Consider the following 15637-nt stretch of genomic DNA (forward strand, 5'->3'; position numbering starts at 1 on the left):
ATTTCATTGAAGATTTGTAGTTGGTTGTCAGCACGGTTGGACACCTATATTGTGACCATTGCAATATACTAAGACATTCATTATTCTCTATTGGTGTCCTTTTCTCTGCGCCAGCTATATCACGTGTTTCACCATAGTTAAATTCCCATGGCTCATCAGGAGAGTATCCTATTCTTTGTTGAGAGTTCTTCTCGCAATGTTTGAGGCTGTTTCTCAATTCTTTCTATCTTCTTGTTGTGCTTTTCTTATTGCTAAAGGCTTTTGGAGGGATCCGATTGTCCTGCACAATGCCAATCCTTTCCCTATGAACTCGGTTCGAATAATGCTTTTCCCGTTTCCCAAATCAGACACAGTTGCATTGCCCCCCTTATAGTTTTCCTTAAAATAGTTCTTAAATATCCCCTCATTTTCCGTTTTAAGACTGGGTCCTGCAGCACAGCACCGTTTAATCGCCATGGGGCCGCAGCAGACTTCCCCAAGCAGAGGGGAGTTGGAACCGTCCGTCCCCCACAACCCCTTCGCCAGTGGACTTCCAGTGCTGTGGATGCTCCGCTAACCGCCTTCTTGGGTATGTAATCTGCATGGGTCTTTAGAGTGGCCGCATCATGGACTCTTTCTGGAGTTGCCTTATGTACAGGGTGGATTTTCAGGGTCCTGGGTGGGTCATCAGTCTTTCCCCACTCTTCATGTCTCGTTGGGGGTAGGTTTCTTCCCAGGACAAAAGGGGATTTGGGCCTGGGCATCAGGAGCTTATGGTGGCTGCATCTGCTCCGCTCGCCACTTGGCCACGCCCCCCATCTGGCCCGCATTTCTGAGGTCTAAGAGTTCCTTGTTCTGCGTCGGGCTCCTGCAAAGGCATCACAAAGCAAGACACAGACAACAGATGCAAAGTTAAAACAAAAGTTCTTTATTAACTCAAATGTCAGGATGGTGTAAAGGCCTATCTTGCCCTATGCTAATGTGCGATTTCCCAACCGAAATAAACTAAGGATAATCAAAGTCATTAAGTTCAACTTAAAAGTCTGTCTGTGTCCAAAACCTATACTTGCCCTCACAACTAAAGCTAAACAATGTGTAGGGATGTCAGCAACCAAAGAAACAGTGTTCAAACTAACCATCTGAGCCTCTTCCAGCTCCAGGATTGTTCTTGACTCTCTTGCCCAAGTTCAAGATAGTTCCCAAAACATTGGTCTTGAGGTTCCCTTCTCCAAGTTCAACACAGTTCCACAAAATGGTCTCAGGGTTCCCTTCCCCAAGTTCGAGACAGTTCCACAAAATGGTCTTGGGTTTCCCTTCCCAAGTTCAATATAGTTCCATAAAATGGTCTTTGGGTTTGCTTCCCCAAGTAAGCAATTCTTCAGGCATCAAATTCACAGTCAAATCAACTTGTCTAGTTTGTCTTTTCTTTTTATCACCTGAACAACTTTAGGCCGACCAACCTCAGCCTCTTGACTTCCCTTGGTTTACTTCAAGGAAGGGTTCCTTGGTCTAGGCACAGTTGTCAGTCCACACGGTCCACCCATCACAGGTCATGCAACCGATAACCCTTGGCACTTTACAACAGTTCATTCTTTTGTAGAGGAGGTCCCGAGTGAGGCCTGCACTCCAACAGCCCATTTTGAAGTACCAGGAACGTTCACACCGGGATATGTGACGTATGATGAGCAAATAAACCAGCAGAGAGCCCAGTGCCTATCAGAAGAATAATACCTATTCAAGTAGCGATAACCAGACAACCATGTAAGGTATCCATTGAGAAAACCTTACCAGCAAATGTACCGAAATAAAGATTGCTTAAACACTGTCCCGGAAGAAACTCAAAAGGCCTTAATTGAAGACGAATGGTGACGTCATGAGGACCAGGACAGGCTTGCAGATAGAAGATGACACATAGGGACGAAACGCCATGAATAAGGATATTGTGAACTCAGAAGGAGAGATGATGTTGAAATATAATGAAACTTAAGCCGTAAGCAGGATGAAGATATTCAACCAGCTAACGCCTGTACATATGCTTGAAACCACAAGAGAGCTAAGAAAACAGTGTGGCTTGCTATGCTTAGTAGAAGATAGACCGCGTCAAGTGCCACTTATACATATCTACCTCAACGAAGCACATTATACAAGTGCGAGTCCACTTTACACAAAAGCAGAATTAACTCAGGTTACTAAAGGTCAAACAGGACAGGGTTCGTATTCCAACTAAAACGAGAAGAGATGGCTGAATCGAAACTCAGCAAGAGCAACTCGTGCCTGGGGAGCCGAGGTCAGACCAATAGAAGGAGCAAGCAGTAGCTTCGCAGAATTGAAACTTAAGAACAGAACAGCCTATCTCAGGAAGGCCAAGATAAGGAGGCCCAGGCAGGTGGCAAGCCGAATGAGAATTAAATGCACAAACTGGGGAAAACTAGGCAGATTCACTGTGTGAGCAGCATATGACCATCCAAGCAGAAAGAGGCACGGGTTCACACCTACGCCTGGCTGTCGTTCAGACAGAGATATCATAACTTTTTTTGACAAGAAGATACAGTTTCAAGGCCACCCACAGCCAACTAATTGACACATAGCCACTAAAGTAATGATTGATTGAAGGGAGGCCGGGTGAATCTTAGGGCATCCTGCACCTAGTTGACCATTCTGTGTGCTGCTAATTAAAGTGAAGATTTATGCATGGGGTTGAAGCCAACCCAATCACAATGGACCAAATAATCTAGGGTGCTATAGATAGTAGACCAATGAGACGTCGTACTTTTAGTGACGTCTACATGAGTAATGTTAGAAGGAAGGGTGTAGACGCCCACCTGATAGTGTTTATCCAATCCCCTCACTCCGTTACCATATACAGATATAGTACCTATAGTAAAGTTACCTTTTCCTAACCAATAGAATTGCATGTTAACTTTTGAGTGTTACAACGTCAGCGATGATGAGTTTTGGGTATAAATGTTACTTGAGATTTTCTCTACCCGCAAAATAACAATCAGGATAGCAACAATATGATTTTTAGAGCAGATTTTGACTCCTGATGCAATCATCTGAATGTTAAACATAGTTCCTACCTGTATCTATTCAAAGGAGTCCAAATGAATCATACAATGTACTTGACCAACTTGATTGCAAATGATTTTTTGCAATTAGTGATATCAAATAATGTTTTTTTTTAACACACAAAAAGTTGTGATAACTGTGAAATTAAATATTATGTAACTGTTTTATGGTGCTTGAAAAAGCAGTTTTTACATATGTTTTGAAAGGTTAACTTGTTTAGCAAACCAAAATTAAAAAAATCAAAATAAAAAATAAATAAATGTTACTGTTTGTATGGAGTTCTTGGGAGTTGAAGCGAGACGGACTATCGCATCACTGTTGATTTCCATGTTTCCCCATTTTCTGTACTTGTCATTAAACAGACTCCCCTTTGCCAAACCATTGAGTTGTCCTTATTGATTGGTGTTGGAGTAATATACCTGCACCCCCATCCACCTCACAGGTGCAGCTATCTCATCTCAAAGTACTGCGGAGCAAACCTCGACTCTATGGGCCAGCCGGGGGTCTCCCCAGTACACCTTCTTATAAGACTTCCCTGACAACACAGGTACACTTTCTGCATCTAATTCCACTTATTCTTCTGGTTCACTTTAACGGTTTTTTGCCTTTATCAACAAGTGACTCTCACACACTTTCCTTCGTGGTATTACTCTTGGTTACCACCTTGCTTCCACACTGTCCAATAGTGTTCTGCTATTTCCTCTTTTCACTTTGTTTGCAAATTATGTCTATTTAAATTCATCTTGCTCGCAAATGCAAATCACTTTCTCTTTAATTCATGTGATATTCTTATATCTTTTCCTCTGTTTAGTATTTAAAACTTATTACATCATTAGCAACTTGTTTTGTATTCAATTGTTCATATTTGGTCTCCCAACCCATCCATCAGCATTCAAAACCCATTACGTGCTTGGCAACTCGTTCGTTATTCAATAATTCACTTTTCAGTCTCCAGAACTCTGTGTGCGGCCACTACTCTGGATGCTCTGGTTTCACTCTCTGGTTCTCACTTGCTCCTCTCTCACTGCCGGGGAGCTTTGGTGAGCAGCACTCACTCTCTCCAGACCTTCCTGCAGTGGTTGGCGGCATGCACCGGAGACCCAAAGTGATAGCCACAGCAGGCAGAAACACAACGCGGTTGTGTTGGAAAAGGCTGCGGTTTTTCTTTCCGAGTTTCTCAGGCTCCTCCGAGCCGGAGGAGCCTGAGAAACTCGGAAAGAAAAACCGCAGCGTTTTCCAACACAATAACGTTGTATTTATGTTTGCGGTCGCTTCAAAAGCGACCGCAAACATAAATACAGCGTTTTTAAAGCTGCGGTTTTATTTCTAAGTTTTCCGGGCTCCTCCAGCCCGGAAAACGTAGAAAAAAAAAGCAGCTAGTGCTTATTTTTTTAAAAAAAATAAATAGCACTTACCGAGATTCGGCTGCAGCTTTCCTGCTCTGGTCTCCGGTCACCGTCCTCCGCGTACAGCACTAATGAAGGGAAAGCCACCCAGCAGTAGCTTTTGTTTACTACAGCTGGCTGGCTTTTCCTTCATTAGTGCCGCAAAAGCAAAAGCCAGCACAGGAGGGCATCCATTTCACAAAATGGATGCGCCCATGTGCTTGCTTTTGTGAATTTTGAGCTTGAATACCTCAAAATGTTACATAGGAAGTTTTAAAAAAGACAATGCTAGTATTTTCTTTTTATGTTGCCTATCTATTTTTTAAATAAAATGTTTTACTAGACCATGCCTTTAATGTATGTTCATGTAACTTCGTGAGTGGATGCCTATGTACTTCATGTCTACGTGCACCTACGTCGTGATGTCAGTGATGATGTCATTGACTTCTCGATTTGCCGTCAGTTGACTTGTTCGATTGATTACATCTCCATCCCCTCAATATCATCGATTGGGTATGGCTTGAATGGCTGTCTGAGAGAGTAACATTTCTCACCTCTGTGATACATTGATGATGGCGATGAAGGGCCTAAGATTGAAGTGCATCTGTCGTTTCTCTGTCTTCCGGCCAAGAGTTGTGTGGAGGTCATGAGGGCCATACTTGGACCTCCGTCTTCATTTCTCTTTCAAAGGGCATTATCTTGTGTTGCTCCACAAAGTGGGTTCTTCTTTGACTTCTCCTACTTACCCTCACATTCACTTTCAGGCTGAGAGTTGTCCAGGGATTCTGCTGTGGGGAGAAAGGAAGCTTCTTCTAGGGCTTGGCATCTCCCTTTCACCTGAGCCCCATCCTGAGGCATGTGTTGCTTTTCTGAACTTTCCTTCCATCATTTCCCCCCTGGGCCATCTGTCCTGGGTGTTGGGGAATTCTGGGAAGCAGGGTTAGGTTGGGGGGGTTGACGGAGCACTCAGCATGCGCCCCAGGTCGTCGGTCAGTTGCTGGACCTGTCGCTCCAGCTGTGAGACTTTTTCTTGGTTGTAGGGAGGTCTCTGTTTGTACCTCTGTTTTTCCAGAAAACGGTAACTGTCCCTTCTCCCAGAGTAGCTTGGGTTTAGGAAATTTCCCCCATAATTTTCCATCCTGATTCTCCCTTCTCCCTGGTTCAGGGATCTAAGAGGAGGATTATTCTGGAATTCATATTCTGAGGGTACCTGTTGAAAAAGTTCAGTTTGGCAGGTGGAGTGGTGCTTCTCTCCTGAGGGAGGTTTGGAGGGAATTTTCCTGGGGAAGTACTTACCTGGTTGTTCTTCTGCCCCCATTGTGCCAAGGGAGTGTACACATATCCCAGGATTGGTTTTGTACCCTTATGTCTAGGGCTTACATAGGTGGCAGTGACAGATGGGTCATTGTTCTGGACTCCTGCCTGGCTACCATTTGATTGGGCTGGGCTCATGGTGTCCCTCTGCCTTTCATTCTGCCTGTTGTCAGGAGGAGTATTGTTAGGTCACCCCCTGTCTCCAGGTCCAGAGGAGGGGTAGTTTTCACCTCTGACAACTTTGCAGAGGCAGGTGTGGTAGATGGTTTTGTAGTTTTGGTGTTGTTTTTATTTTCAATGGGCTTCTGGACCTCATATGTTCTGGTGGCTTGCTCTATTACCCAATCCTGGGTCCTGCGCTCATGAAAATCGTGCACTAACTGAGTAATTATGTATTTGAGGAGTGAATGGAAATATGTTGTCACAAACTCCCTAATATTTGTGTTCATTGCAAGTTCTATGCAGTCTTACGGGCTTCTTGTGGGTTCCTATGGGTGAAAACATTTTTCAAAATGGCCCCCTTATAGAGAACATTTATAATGATTTTGGTCCTCCAGTCCTGCAAAGAAACTGAATTACTCAGGCGAGAATGTCCATTTGGCAAATTCTATGCAATTTACATTATCTTTTATCTCAAATGATGACATCATTCGATCATAAACTTCCAAGTGCTTGCATATCGAATGCTTGGTGTTCTTATAGTATGGGGGTCAGGAAGCTCTTTATAGCCTTGATTTGTCTGATCAGGTCTTTAAAAAAAACCTTCCTCTGTTTTGCTGTCTTTATTCTTCACTGCACCTGAGTCCATTCACCTTCTGAACTAGAGCTGCAATTTGGACTCCATTCCCTGTCCTCTAGGTGCTCCCTATCTCCGTAGGATTGAGAACACCTCCCAGACTCAAAGGATCTGAACTCCTCTCACCTGGGGCACCGTGAACTCTCAGAGACACTTTCCATGTTGTCAACTTTAGGCACAGGATAAAATGTAGTCTCTTCATCCCTCCTTCCAGGTAGTCTGGGGAAATCCCCCATTCACCTGAATGTATGGAGGTTTTTAATATGCCCTTCCTAGGCTGAAGCTTTGGCTTTTCTCCTCCAGCGAAGCACGCTAGGAGGTCTCTCTTTGTAATCTAGTCCCATCTTCTGTAATTCTAACTCCCTGATGTTCTCATCGCAAGAGTTCTTACGGTCAGAAGTACTCATAAGATTATTTTTGGTCTCCCAGGACACACCGGTCTGGCCACCTTCCCTTCTGTGTGGTATAGTGAATACTCATCAATGTCAGACAAGGACTGGCCTTCTGGATCTGTTTGGCTAGGCCAGCTGCCTCATGTGTCCCTGCTCTTTATAAGTGAAATGCATGCAGTCAGTCTCAGTTTGTACATAGGAGGTTGTGGATAACTGACATGAGGTCCCTAATGGGAGGGGCATCTCTCCTCGATCAGTTGGTCCTATCCCATACCCGGATTAGTCTGGGGTCTCAATGCTTGTTTATTTTTTCTCCATTTTATTTGTTAAACTCTCTCATCTTCTTTTCTCTGCCTTATTTCCTGTTGTTATCCAGAGAGCTGAATTGTTAACTCTGACACCAAAACCTGACTGGCCTCGAGCACCCTGCTCTGAGCCACTAATCAATCCTTTCTTTCCGGTACTTCATCCTGAATTGCTGCGTATTCTCTCTAAGAGTTCTGTATTATGCACACATATTCAAGGTGTTTTTCTTTCAAGAGACCAAGCTCTTTCCTCTTGCACATCTCTGCAACACGCTACCTGTGATAGGGCAGCTTCTGCTTCCTTTAGGTGCTCCACAATATCTATATTGTCTTCACTAATTCTGGTCAGTTCCTGAGAACCAGACTGACCTTTTTCTGCATCCATTTTCAGTTTTAATGAATCTTGGTCTTTAATCAGCTTTAATTTCTGTTGCTTCAGAATATTTAAATACTGACGCATTTTATCAAACTTCTGTTGTGAGTCAATCTCTTTTATTGTAAATGGACTGTTTTCCCATTTCAATTAATGTATGTTCTGTTTAAAGGCCATTATCTCATCCAACAAAACTCTATTCTGATTAGTCTGATCCTTCAATTCGTGTTGAAGGTGCTTCATAGTTTCTGCAGTCTGTTTGCATGTATCTTGCAGTGCAGACCACTCTATCTCACACTAAATACTCTCTTGCTGCTGTGTTTTCAGCTCATTTTCTAGTTGCTCAATGATGCTTTCTTGTTTTAATTAAAAAATGTGGTTCTGCTGTGCTTTATCTTCTAGCTGTGTGAGTGCTTTCTGGGCCTTGTTCAGGACCTAAGTCTGGATCAGCATGCAAGCCTCTTTATTTTGCAATCGCTCTTCTACTATTTGCAAATGCAACCATAAATGAGCTGTGAGCTAAGGCATCTGAATATGATGTGATATGATGTTTTATTCATATAGCGCCTATACACAAAGTGTTTCAAAGCGCTTCAAGGCGGAGGAGGGAGCAAGGGGAAAAATCTATAACATTCTTACAAGGCCTTGAGAGATTAATAATGGGCAAATAAACTATCATACTAGGCCTGATGACATTTCTGACAGTGCAAGAGCATTGACAATAAATGAGTGAAGGAAGGGGGTGGGCACTGAGGAACAAACAATAGTCTATCCTGCTAGGCCTGATGACTAATCTGAGAGTGTAAGTTCATTGCCTAAGGCGAAGAGAGGGGGAGAAGAAGAGAGGATAAGGCAGGGGCAGAAAAGGGTAGATATAGAGTGAGAATCAGAGGGAGTATGGAGGGCACAGGTAAAGCTAGTGAAGATCAAGTGTCAGGGAGCAGACATGCAAATGGAAGGTGGTGCAGCGATCTAAGAGCATACCAAGATTCACAATATCCATTAATGCATTCAACAACCCAGCAAACAATGATGGTACCTCCTTAATGTGGACGCCGGTTTTGTACCTGAGAGAAATGGATGTTTGTGGATGCAGCGGGGACATTGCTGCTGGACAGGCAGAGGAAGGCGAAGGGTCAGAGTGTTCGCAACGCTGCTACAATAAAGTAGCACCATACAGTCAATGTGTCCAGAACATGAGTTGGGGGGTTGGGGTGGGGCAGGGTAGGGTAGGAAAAAGAAAAACAAAGGGTTGGGACAATAGACACACATAACTGGAATATAGAACAGGGGGGAGTGCTAGGGTAGAGGGGAGAAGGAGGAGAAACGGAGGAAGTGGAGGCTACAGATGGCACATCAAAGTTCGAAATTAGGCAGGATGGCGAAAACACACATGGCAGCTGGCCACATCAAAGTTCAAATTTAGGCGGGATGGTGAAAACACACATGGCAGTTGGGCACATCAAAGTTCGAAATTAGGCGGTGGCTGGGTGCATGTGTGTTAGTAGTAGTCACATGAGGGGATGGCCTCAGGGGTGGGACAGTCTCAGGTGTAAATGAAGATGGTTGAGGGACTGACCTTAGAGAGATAAGATGCTCCTTGAATCTGTAATATCTGAACGTGTAGGGCTCACCACATCTCCCATGTACTCATGGGTGTAGGATTGTTCCACAGACCCGGGCAGACAACGGACAGGGAACAGACAAGTGCCTTAGATAGGGGTCTTGGAAGTGGACTGGCATTCACCTGCCGGCTCGCCTGATTGGTGGTGATAAGAGCAGCAGGGCCCAATCACTGGCGAGCAGGCGAACAGGCAAAGTGAAGCAAAGTGTACAAAGGCATCGGCCATGTTGCGAAAGGCCTGGTGTGGGTCCACAACATGGTATCAGGCACCCCAAAACACGATGCATCAGGGCACATAGGCAGCAAAAGCACATCAAAAAGATTCTTCATTGCGAGAGATGATGTGCGCAAAAAGACCTTCAATGAGAGTCGCTCAATGCGCAACGTGGAATCCCCCATAAAAGCCCAGAGAACTTACCTTCTTAGATGGTGGCAGGGGGGATCCAAAAGGCCTCCAGGCCACGGGATAACAGAGGAGCCCATTCGGCATTGGAGGAAAGGGAAGTGAGAAGGAAAGACAAACACATAAGGCTTAGATCGAAGGCCTTGGAGGCGGACCGGCATTCACCTGCCGGCTCGCCTGATTGGTGGAGATAAGATCAGCAGGCCCAATCACTGGCGAGTAGGCGAACAGGCAAAGTGAAGCACAGTGAACAAAGGCGTCGTCCATATTGGGAAAGGCCTGGTGTGGGTCCACAACATGGTATCATGCACCCAAAAACACGATGCAGCAGGTCACAGAGGCAGCAAACGCCCATCAAAAGGATTCTTCATTGCGAGAGATGATGTGCGCACAAAAGACCTTCAATGAGAGCGCTCAGTGCGCAATGTGGAATCACCCCATAAAAGCCCAGAGGGCTTACCTTCTTAGATGGTGGCGGGGGGGGGGGGTTCCAAAAGACCTCCAGGCCATAGGATAAACATTTTGGTGTCATTAAAGGAATACCAAAGTGGTTTATTAGTGCTACCGCTTTACTCTCGTTTCACAGAGAACCAACCAACCGTACCATAAGTATACTCATGTGCCCCATATGTACCCTATGTGCTAAACTATGTTGCACTAATTGTCTGGCAGGTATATGTATCTGGTGACCCGAGCTAGGAAGCAGTCGAGCGCTATACAAGTAATTTAGTGTTGACAGAGGTCGATCAAAGGTTGGAGTATCTTGAATATCCCATACTAAAGGGTTGGTATATAAATAGGAGGAGGTGCCTGCTGGTCCTAAGTGACCCTAGGAGCACCCTGAAGAGGAGGGCCTTGAGTTCCTTCTTGAACTGCAGGAGCATTGGAGCAGTCTCGATTGTGACTGGAATGATGTTCGAGTAGGATGGGGCATAGCAAAAAAAGTCCTGTTTACCATTTTTCTCTTTGCGTGCCAGTTTAGCCTCAAGCTTCACAGTGGTCAAGCTCCAAGAGGAGTGCTGCTCACCCGAGCCCATGAGTTATGTGGCCAGGTATGTTACTTTTCAGGCAGTAGTTGCTCATATGTGATGTGGGCATGAATCCATGTAATGACCATTCTGAGGAGAGTTTTGTATGCTACCTGGGGGTGTTAGTGCAGTGAGCAGCCTTTTCTTGGAGAGAGTGCTCTGTAATTTGATGCAATGAAATTCTTTTACTTCATGAAAGTATGTTAGTTAAAAAGCCTACTATTATGTATAGGTGAGCTGGAAATCCCCAGTCTTAATCAGAACAGACAAGCCGGGAAATCCTGCACCCAATAATGGAAGAGTCAATGTAATTGACAAAGACCTGTTTTATTAATAGTTCGTATAAAACAGGGACAGCAATAAACACCAAGGTCTCGACGCTCTTGTCCTTCTCAAGCATGACAACAGTTTAAAAGCAGAAAATATGTCACAACTGACGTCTCATTACAATCTTGGTTACAAAACATACGGGAAAGTGCAATTGGTTGAGGGATTTGTCTACATACCGTATGTGTAGATGTTAGTTTATTCATTGGTTACAATGTATCAAGTGGCCCCACCTGGGACCACCCCTAAATTAGTAAAGTAGGAAAGACATCATCATAATAAAGTATTGGCTACTGCAACAGTTGCGAGACTGTGAGCTGTGATTGGTTGGCATTGGTTTTACCAACCTTGACGACTTTGGCAGGTCATCAGCACATGAACAAAAATATAGTCAAGCGACATCACACAGCTGCTTCTTTCACTAAATAAGACACCAAACCCTGAATCCCTAGGCCACAGGCCCGGACGTCTAGCTTTGAACTTGGCCTTGCTTGGCACCTCTTGTTCTGTGAAACTTTGGGGAGTTGAGGCAGGTGCATATCTATATCTGCTGCTTATGAATGGACACTGTTCTCTTATTATGAGTCACGTGGGAGCAGACCATGTTTTGAATTGTTCTGCTCAGTTTTTACAGTGAATTTAGCTCCTTTTAATGTGGATGCTATTACTCTTCTTGGCCTCTAGAGAGTTGATGGGCTATTCTTCATACAGTTTTAAGCTTTTAATTAGCTGGCACCTGCCACTCAAAGGTTGTGTATTCTTTACTCAATCTAAGAAAAATATGCCTTGCACTTGAGAATTATTATCTTCTGTTCTTCTTTAGAGCTGCGGATCTTAGTGTCCAGGTTTATCACTATTTCATCCCTACTGCCTTCTTAGCAGTCTTCTTACATTGGTTTATGGCTATTCCCAGGATGCAGAACCACAACGTATTAATACTACCATGGCTGTCAGTATTTTGAATGCATTGGCTAGCCAGGAGGGGACCAGGAGAATGGCTAGAGAGCCAGTCTACATCCTCTACTTCTTCCACCTCCTCTACCATTTTAGTGTCGAGGTCTGTTAACAACGCAATGGCCTCTGTGAGAATCCCGTTCTCCTCATCGTGGCAGGTTATTATGTACAGCAGGACGGTCCATATTGTGTGCATACGCCACCTTACATGGCTGTTATTAAGTCAAGGACATACCTGTTCTGAGGAGTCATGAGCCTTATTGCTCTCAGCTCTTCCTTTATGACATTGAAGCCTTTCACTTTTGAGTTAATTGTTTGTAACAGCTCACAGCTGCTTATTTGCAGCCATTTGGCATTCGTATTGGCTTTCAACCTGGCAGTAAAGAGGTACACAAAGAACATTTCTGTTCTACCGAGCACTTATGCTTGTCTGTTATGTCATCATATGCCTTTTCCATTTTGTCAGAGATATAGTTACCCCTCTTTGTTCATTTGAGGGTGATGGACCTTTTTGTTCTCAAATGTTTATCCATTTTAGGGAACTCTGTGTTGTGTATCTCTCTTTGGGCACTACCAGGGTGGATTTGCTTATCAGCATGATGGAACATAGCCTTCCCCAATTTGGGGTCAGCTTCATATATGCTCTAGATTCACAAACCCAATAGTTGTCCATCAATACCGCAGTGTCTATTTCCATGCCGGTACATCAAAAATGCATTTGCACCATTTGTTTTCTCCCGCTTTCACAGGGCAAGTATTCCTGAACCATAATGTGGCATCTTTCACAGGTATTTTGGGTAGGTGGCCTGCTTCATCCTCTATCCAGTGCACAATGCCAATGGATGTACACCGAGTGGTAATTAACCCAACGCCATTGTCATGACCCCGCTCATTGCTTGTGTGTCCTCCAACAACGCCTGCCTGCCTACTCAATCTATCTTTAGGCCCACTGTCTGTGCGCCCCATCCAGCATGGACACGCAGCCTCGCCACCCACTTCCAACCACCGACCACACAGAATCAGTTGCCCCCAAGATCCCTTTGCTCAACTAGCCCTCACCAACGCCGGATCCCTGCCAGCTCACGCTCTCAACATCCTCAACCTCCTAACAGCCAATAACCTTGATGCACTTGCAATCACAGAAACATGGCTCCATGCTGCCACAGGACCATCTCTCTCCGTTGCCATACCACCAGGCTACACCATCCTCAGGCGTGACAGACTGAACACCAAAGGACGTGGGGTAGCCATTATCAGCAAAGATCACCTATGCATCAGACAAGCTAACACCTCCCTTAACAACAACTGTGACATCCTTTCACAAAGAATTCCCATATCCCCATCCAACACCATCACCGCCTATCTAGTCTAACAGCCGCCCTGCCACATCCTCACCTTTGAAGAAGACCTTGTTCAAATCATACAAGAAAATACTAAACTGTAATCACAAATACTACTCCTGGGCAACCCAAACGTAGGCTTCAATGGCCCAATGATATATCAGCCACTTCTCTCGTCAACTTTCTGTCCGCAGTCAGCTTTAGTCACTGTATCCACAGCCCCACACACAAAAAAGGACGCTCCTTAGACTGGATAGCTGACCTAAATTGCCACATCGCTATCATGTCAAACACCCCATGCCCATGGTCGGACCACCATAACATCATGTTCACCATCCCCATCGGCCGACAAACCAAAACTCCCACCATCATGATGCCCCCGTCCCTAGCCCGCAGTGCCCGCAAGCTAACTAAAGAAAATTGCCTGTCTTATCTATAAGCCCTCAACCCAAACATTCTAACCAGTCTGGACACAAACAATCTGGTAGACCTATATACAAACTCTGTATCATAGGACACCCTACAGCTCTAAACGAACTGAATCCCAAATACTTGACCTTCATCATCGATGGCATCCCAATCCCAGTCTCACCCTTGGCCAAAACCCTGGGAGTCTATCTAGATGCCTCACTAACACTTACCAGACAAGTCAACGCCATCGCCTCTTCAGCTGCATACACCACAAAACTCCTTAACGCATCAAGACCCTTCCTATCACCAGATAGCGGCCTGACAATCACTCGCGCCATGGTTGGTGCTAGATTACACTATTGTAATGCTCTATTTGCCGGCACCTCATCCCACAATCTAATAAAACTGCAAATAATTTAAAATAATGCCCAAAGAGCTGCCTCAACCTCCCCAAAACTGATCATATATCAGCTGCCGCAGGAAGGTACACTGGCTCCCTATCCGGGAAAGAATTCTCTTCAAGACCCTAACCATTACACACAGATGCATTTCCAAGTTGGCACCACCCTATCTGTCCCAAAGATTCTCCAAATCGCACTCAACCAGGCCTGTCAGAACACCCTATGCACAAAGACTAGTTCAACCAACCTTCAAACGTGCCAAAGCAGGTGTCTCAAGTTTCCCAGTTATTAGAGCTATGCAATGCAACTCCCTCCCACTCAATCTCAGATCAGAAGGCTCATACTGGGCTTTCCGTTAAACCCTTAAAACCTGGCTTTTCAATTAACACGAATTACCTTGGCATCCCAGAACCTCTGGACCACTGTAGCAATATGTATGCTCACTTGAATGCATTGTATATACCTCTATGACCATATGCATCAATGCAACCAATGCAGCACTGTAAATACTTCTATTTCTATATGCAACAATGGCACCAATGCATCAATGTAACCTGCAACGCCTTTTGTGCCTAATTGGCCTCATGTAACGAGTTCTCCACAGAGCACTGATGCCTGAGGGCTTGCGCCTGCTCTGCAAATGAATACATAAATAAATAAATATCCACGTGAGCAATTTAGAATATTTGGTCATTCGCATTTTGTACCACCTCTACTGGCACTGAAATGAGTGCTTGTGCTTTGCACCACATCATTCCTTTGACCCATCCTGCCAAGATAAATAACTGTCTGTATATCAGCAAATGGGCTGTCTCCCAGTACCCTGGCACCCCGGGCGTCTCTTTCCCTCCATTTGGGCATTGAAACCATTTCTGATCTAGTGCTGTGGCATCTCCTTTGTTTGGAACATCTAATACATATTGGATCATCTTGATTTTCATCGTTGGGTCGTCCATCACAGTCTTTGTTTTTATATAGCTATCGTCATAGGGAAATCCATCATAAAGTGGCCCATTTCCCCTCAAATTGCCCTCTTGTGGTGCTAAGTGCGTAAGGCAGTGTGCACCATGGGGAGGAATCTCTGTGGCCACAAATGCCCTGGAGGCGCTCATGGCGTAGGGCATGAGGGCTCACACATAGCAGATCTCATCAGCTGTCCCTCCCCCCACCCTACTCATGTGCTGGTACCACGTGTTATGTGTCACCTGGAGAGAATCAGTCCGGTATGCATTTATGCATTGGAAATCCTCTTTAGCGATTCTCTTCAAACTCTTCTTCTGCTTAGTGACAACAGAAAATCCACATGTTATCAACTCTTCGGTTATAGCCATAGGAGTTATATCATTATGCACTGGGTTGGGTACATAATAAATAACCAATTCAAGAAATGCCAAAAGAATAAAGAAATAAAGGCAACACACTGTGAAAAATGCAGCTACAAGCATTACTGCTCATGTGACCACGTTTTGAAAGGCGAAATGTGCATTAAGCGGTCTGCGTGCCAAAAGCTTATATGAAACAAAATTAAAAAGATCC

The sequence above is a fragment of the Ambystoma mexicanum genome, chromosome 13 (assembly GCF_040938575.1).
Source record: "Ambystoma mexicanum isolate Mex_15411 chromosome 13, UKY_AmexF1_1, whole genome shotgun sequence".
NCBI classification, from domain to species: Eukaryota; Metazoa; Chordata; class Amphibia; order Caudata; family Ambystomatidae; genus Ambystoma; species Ambystoma mexicanum.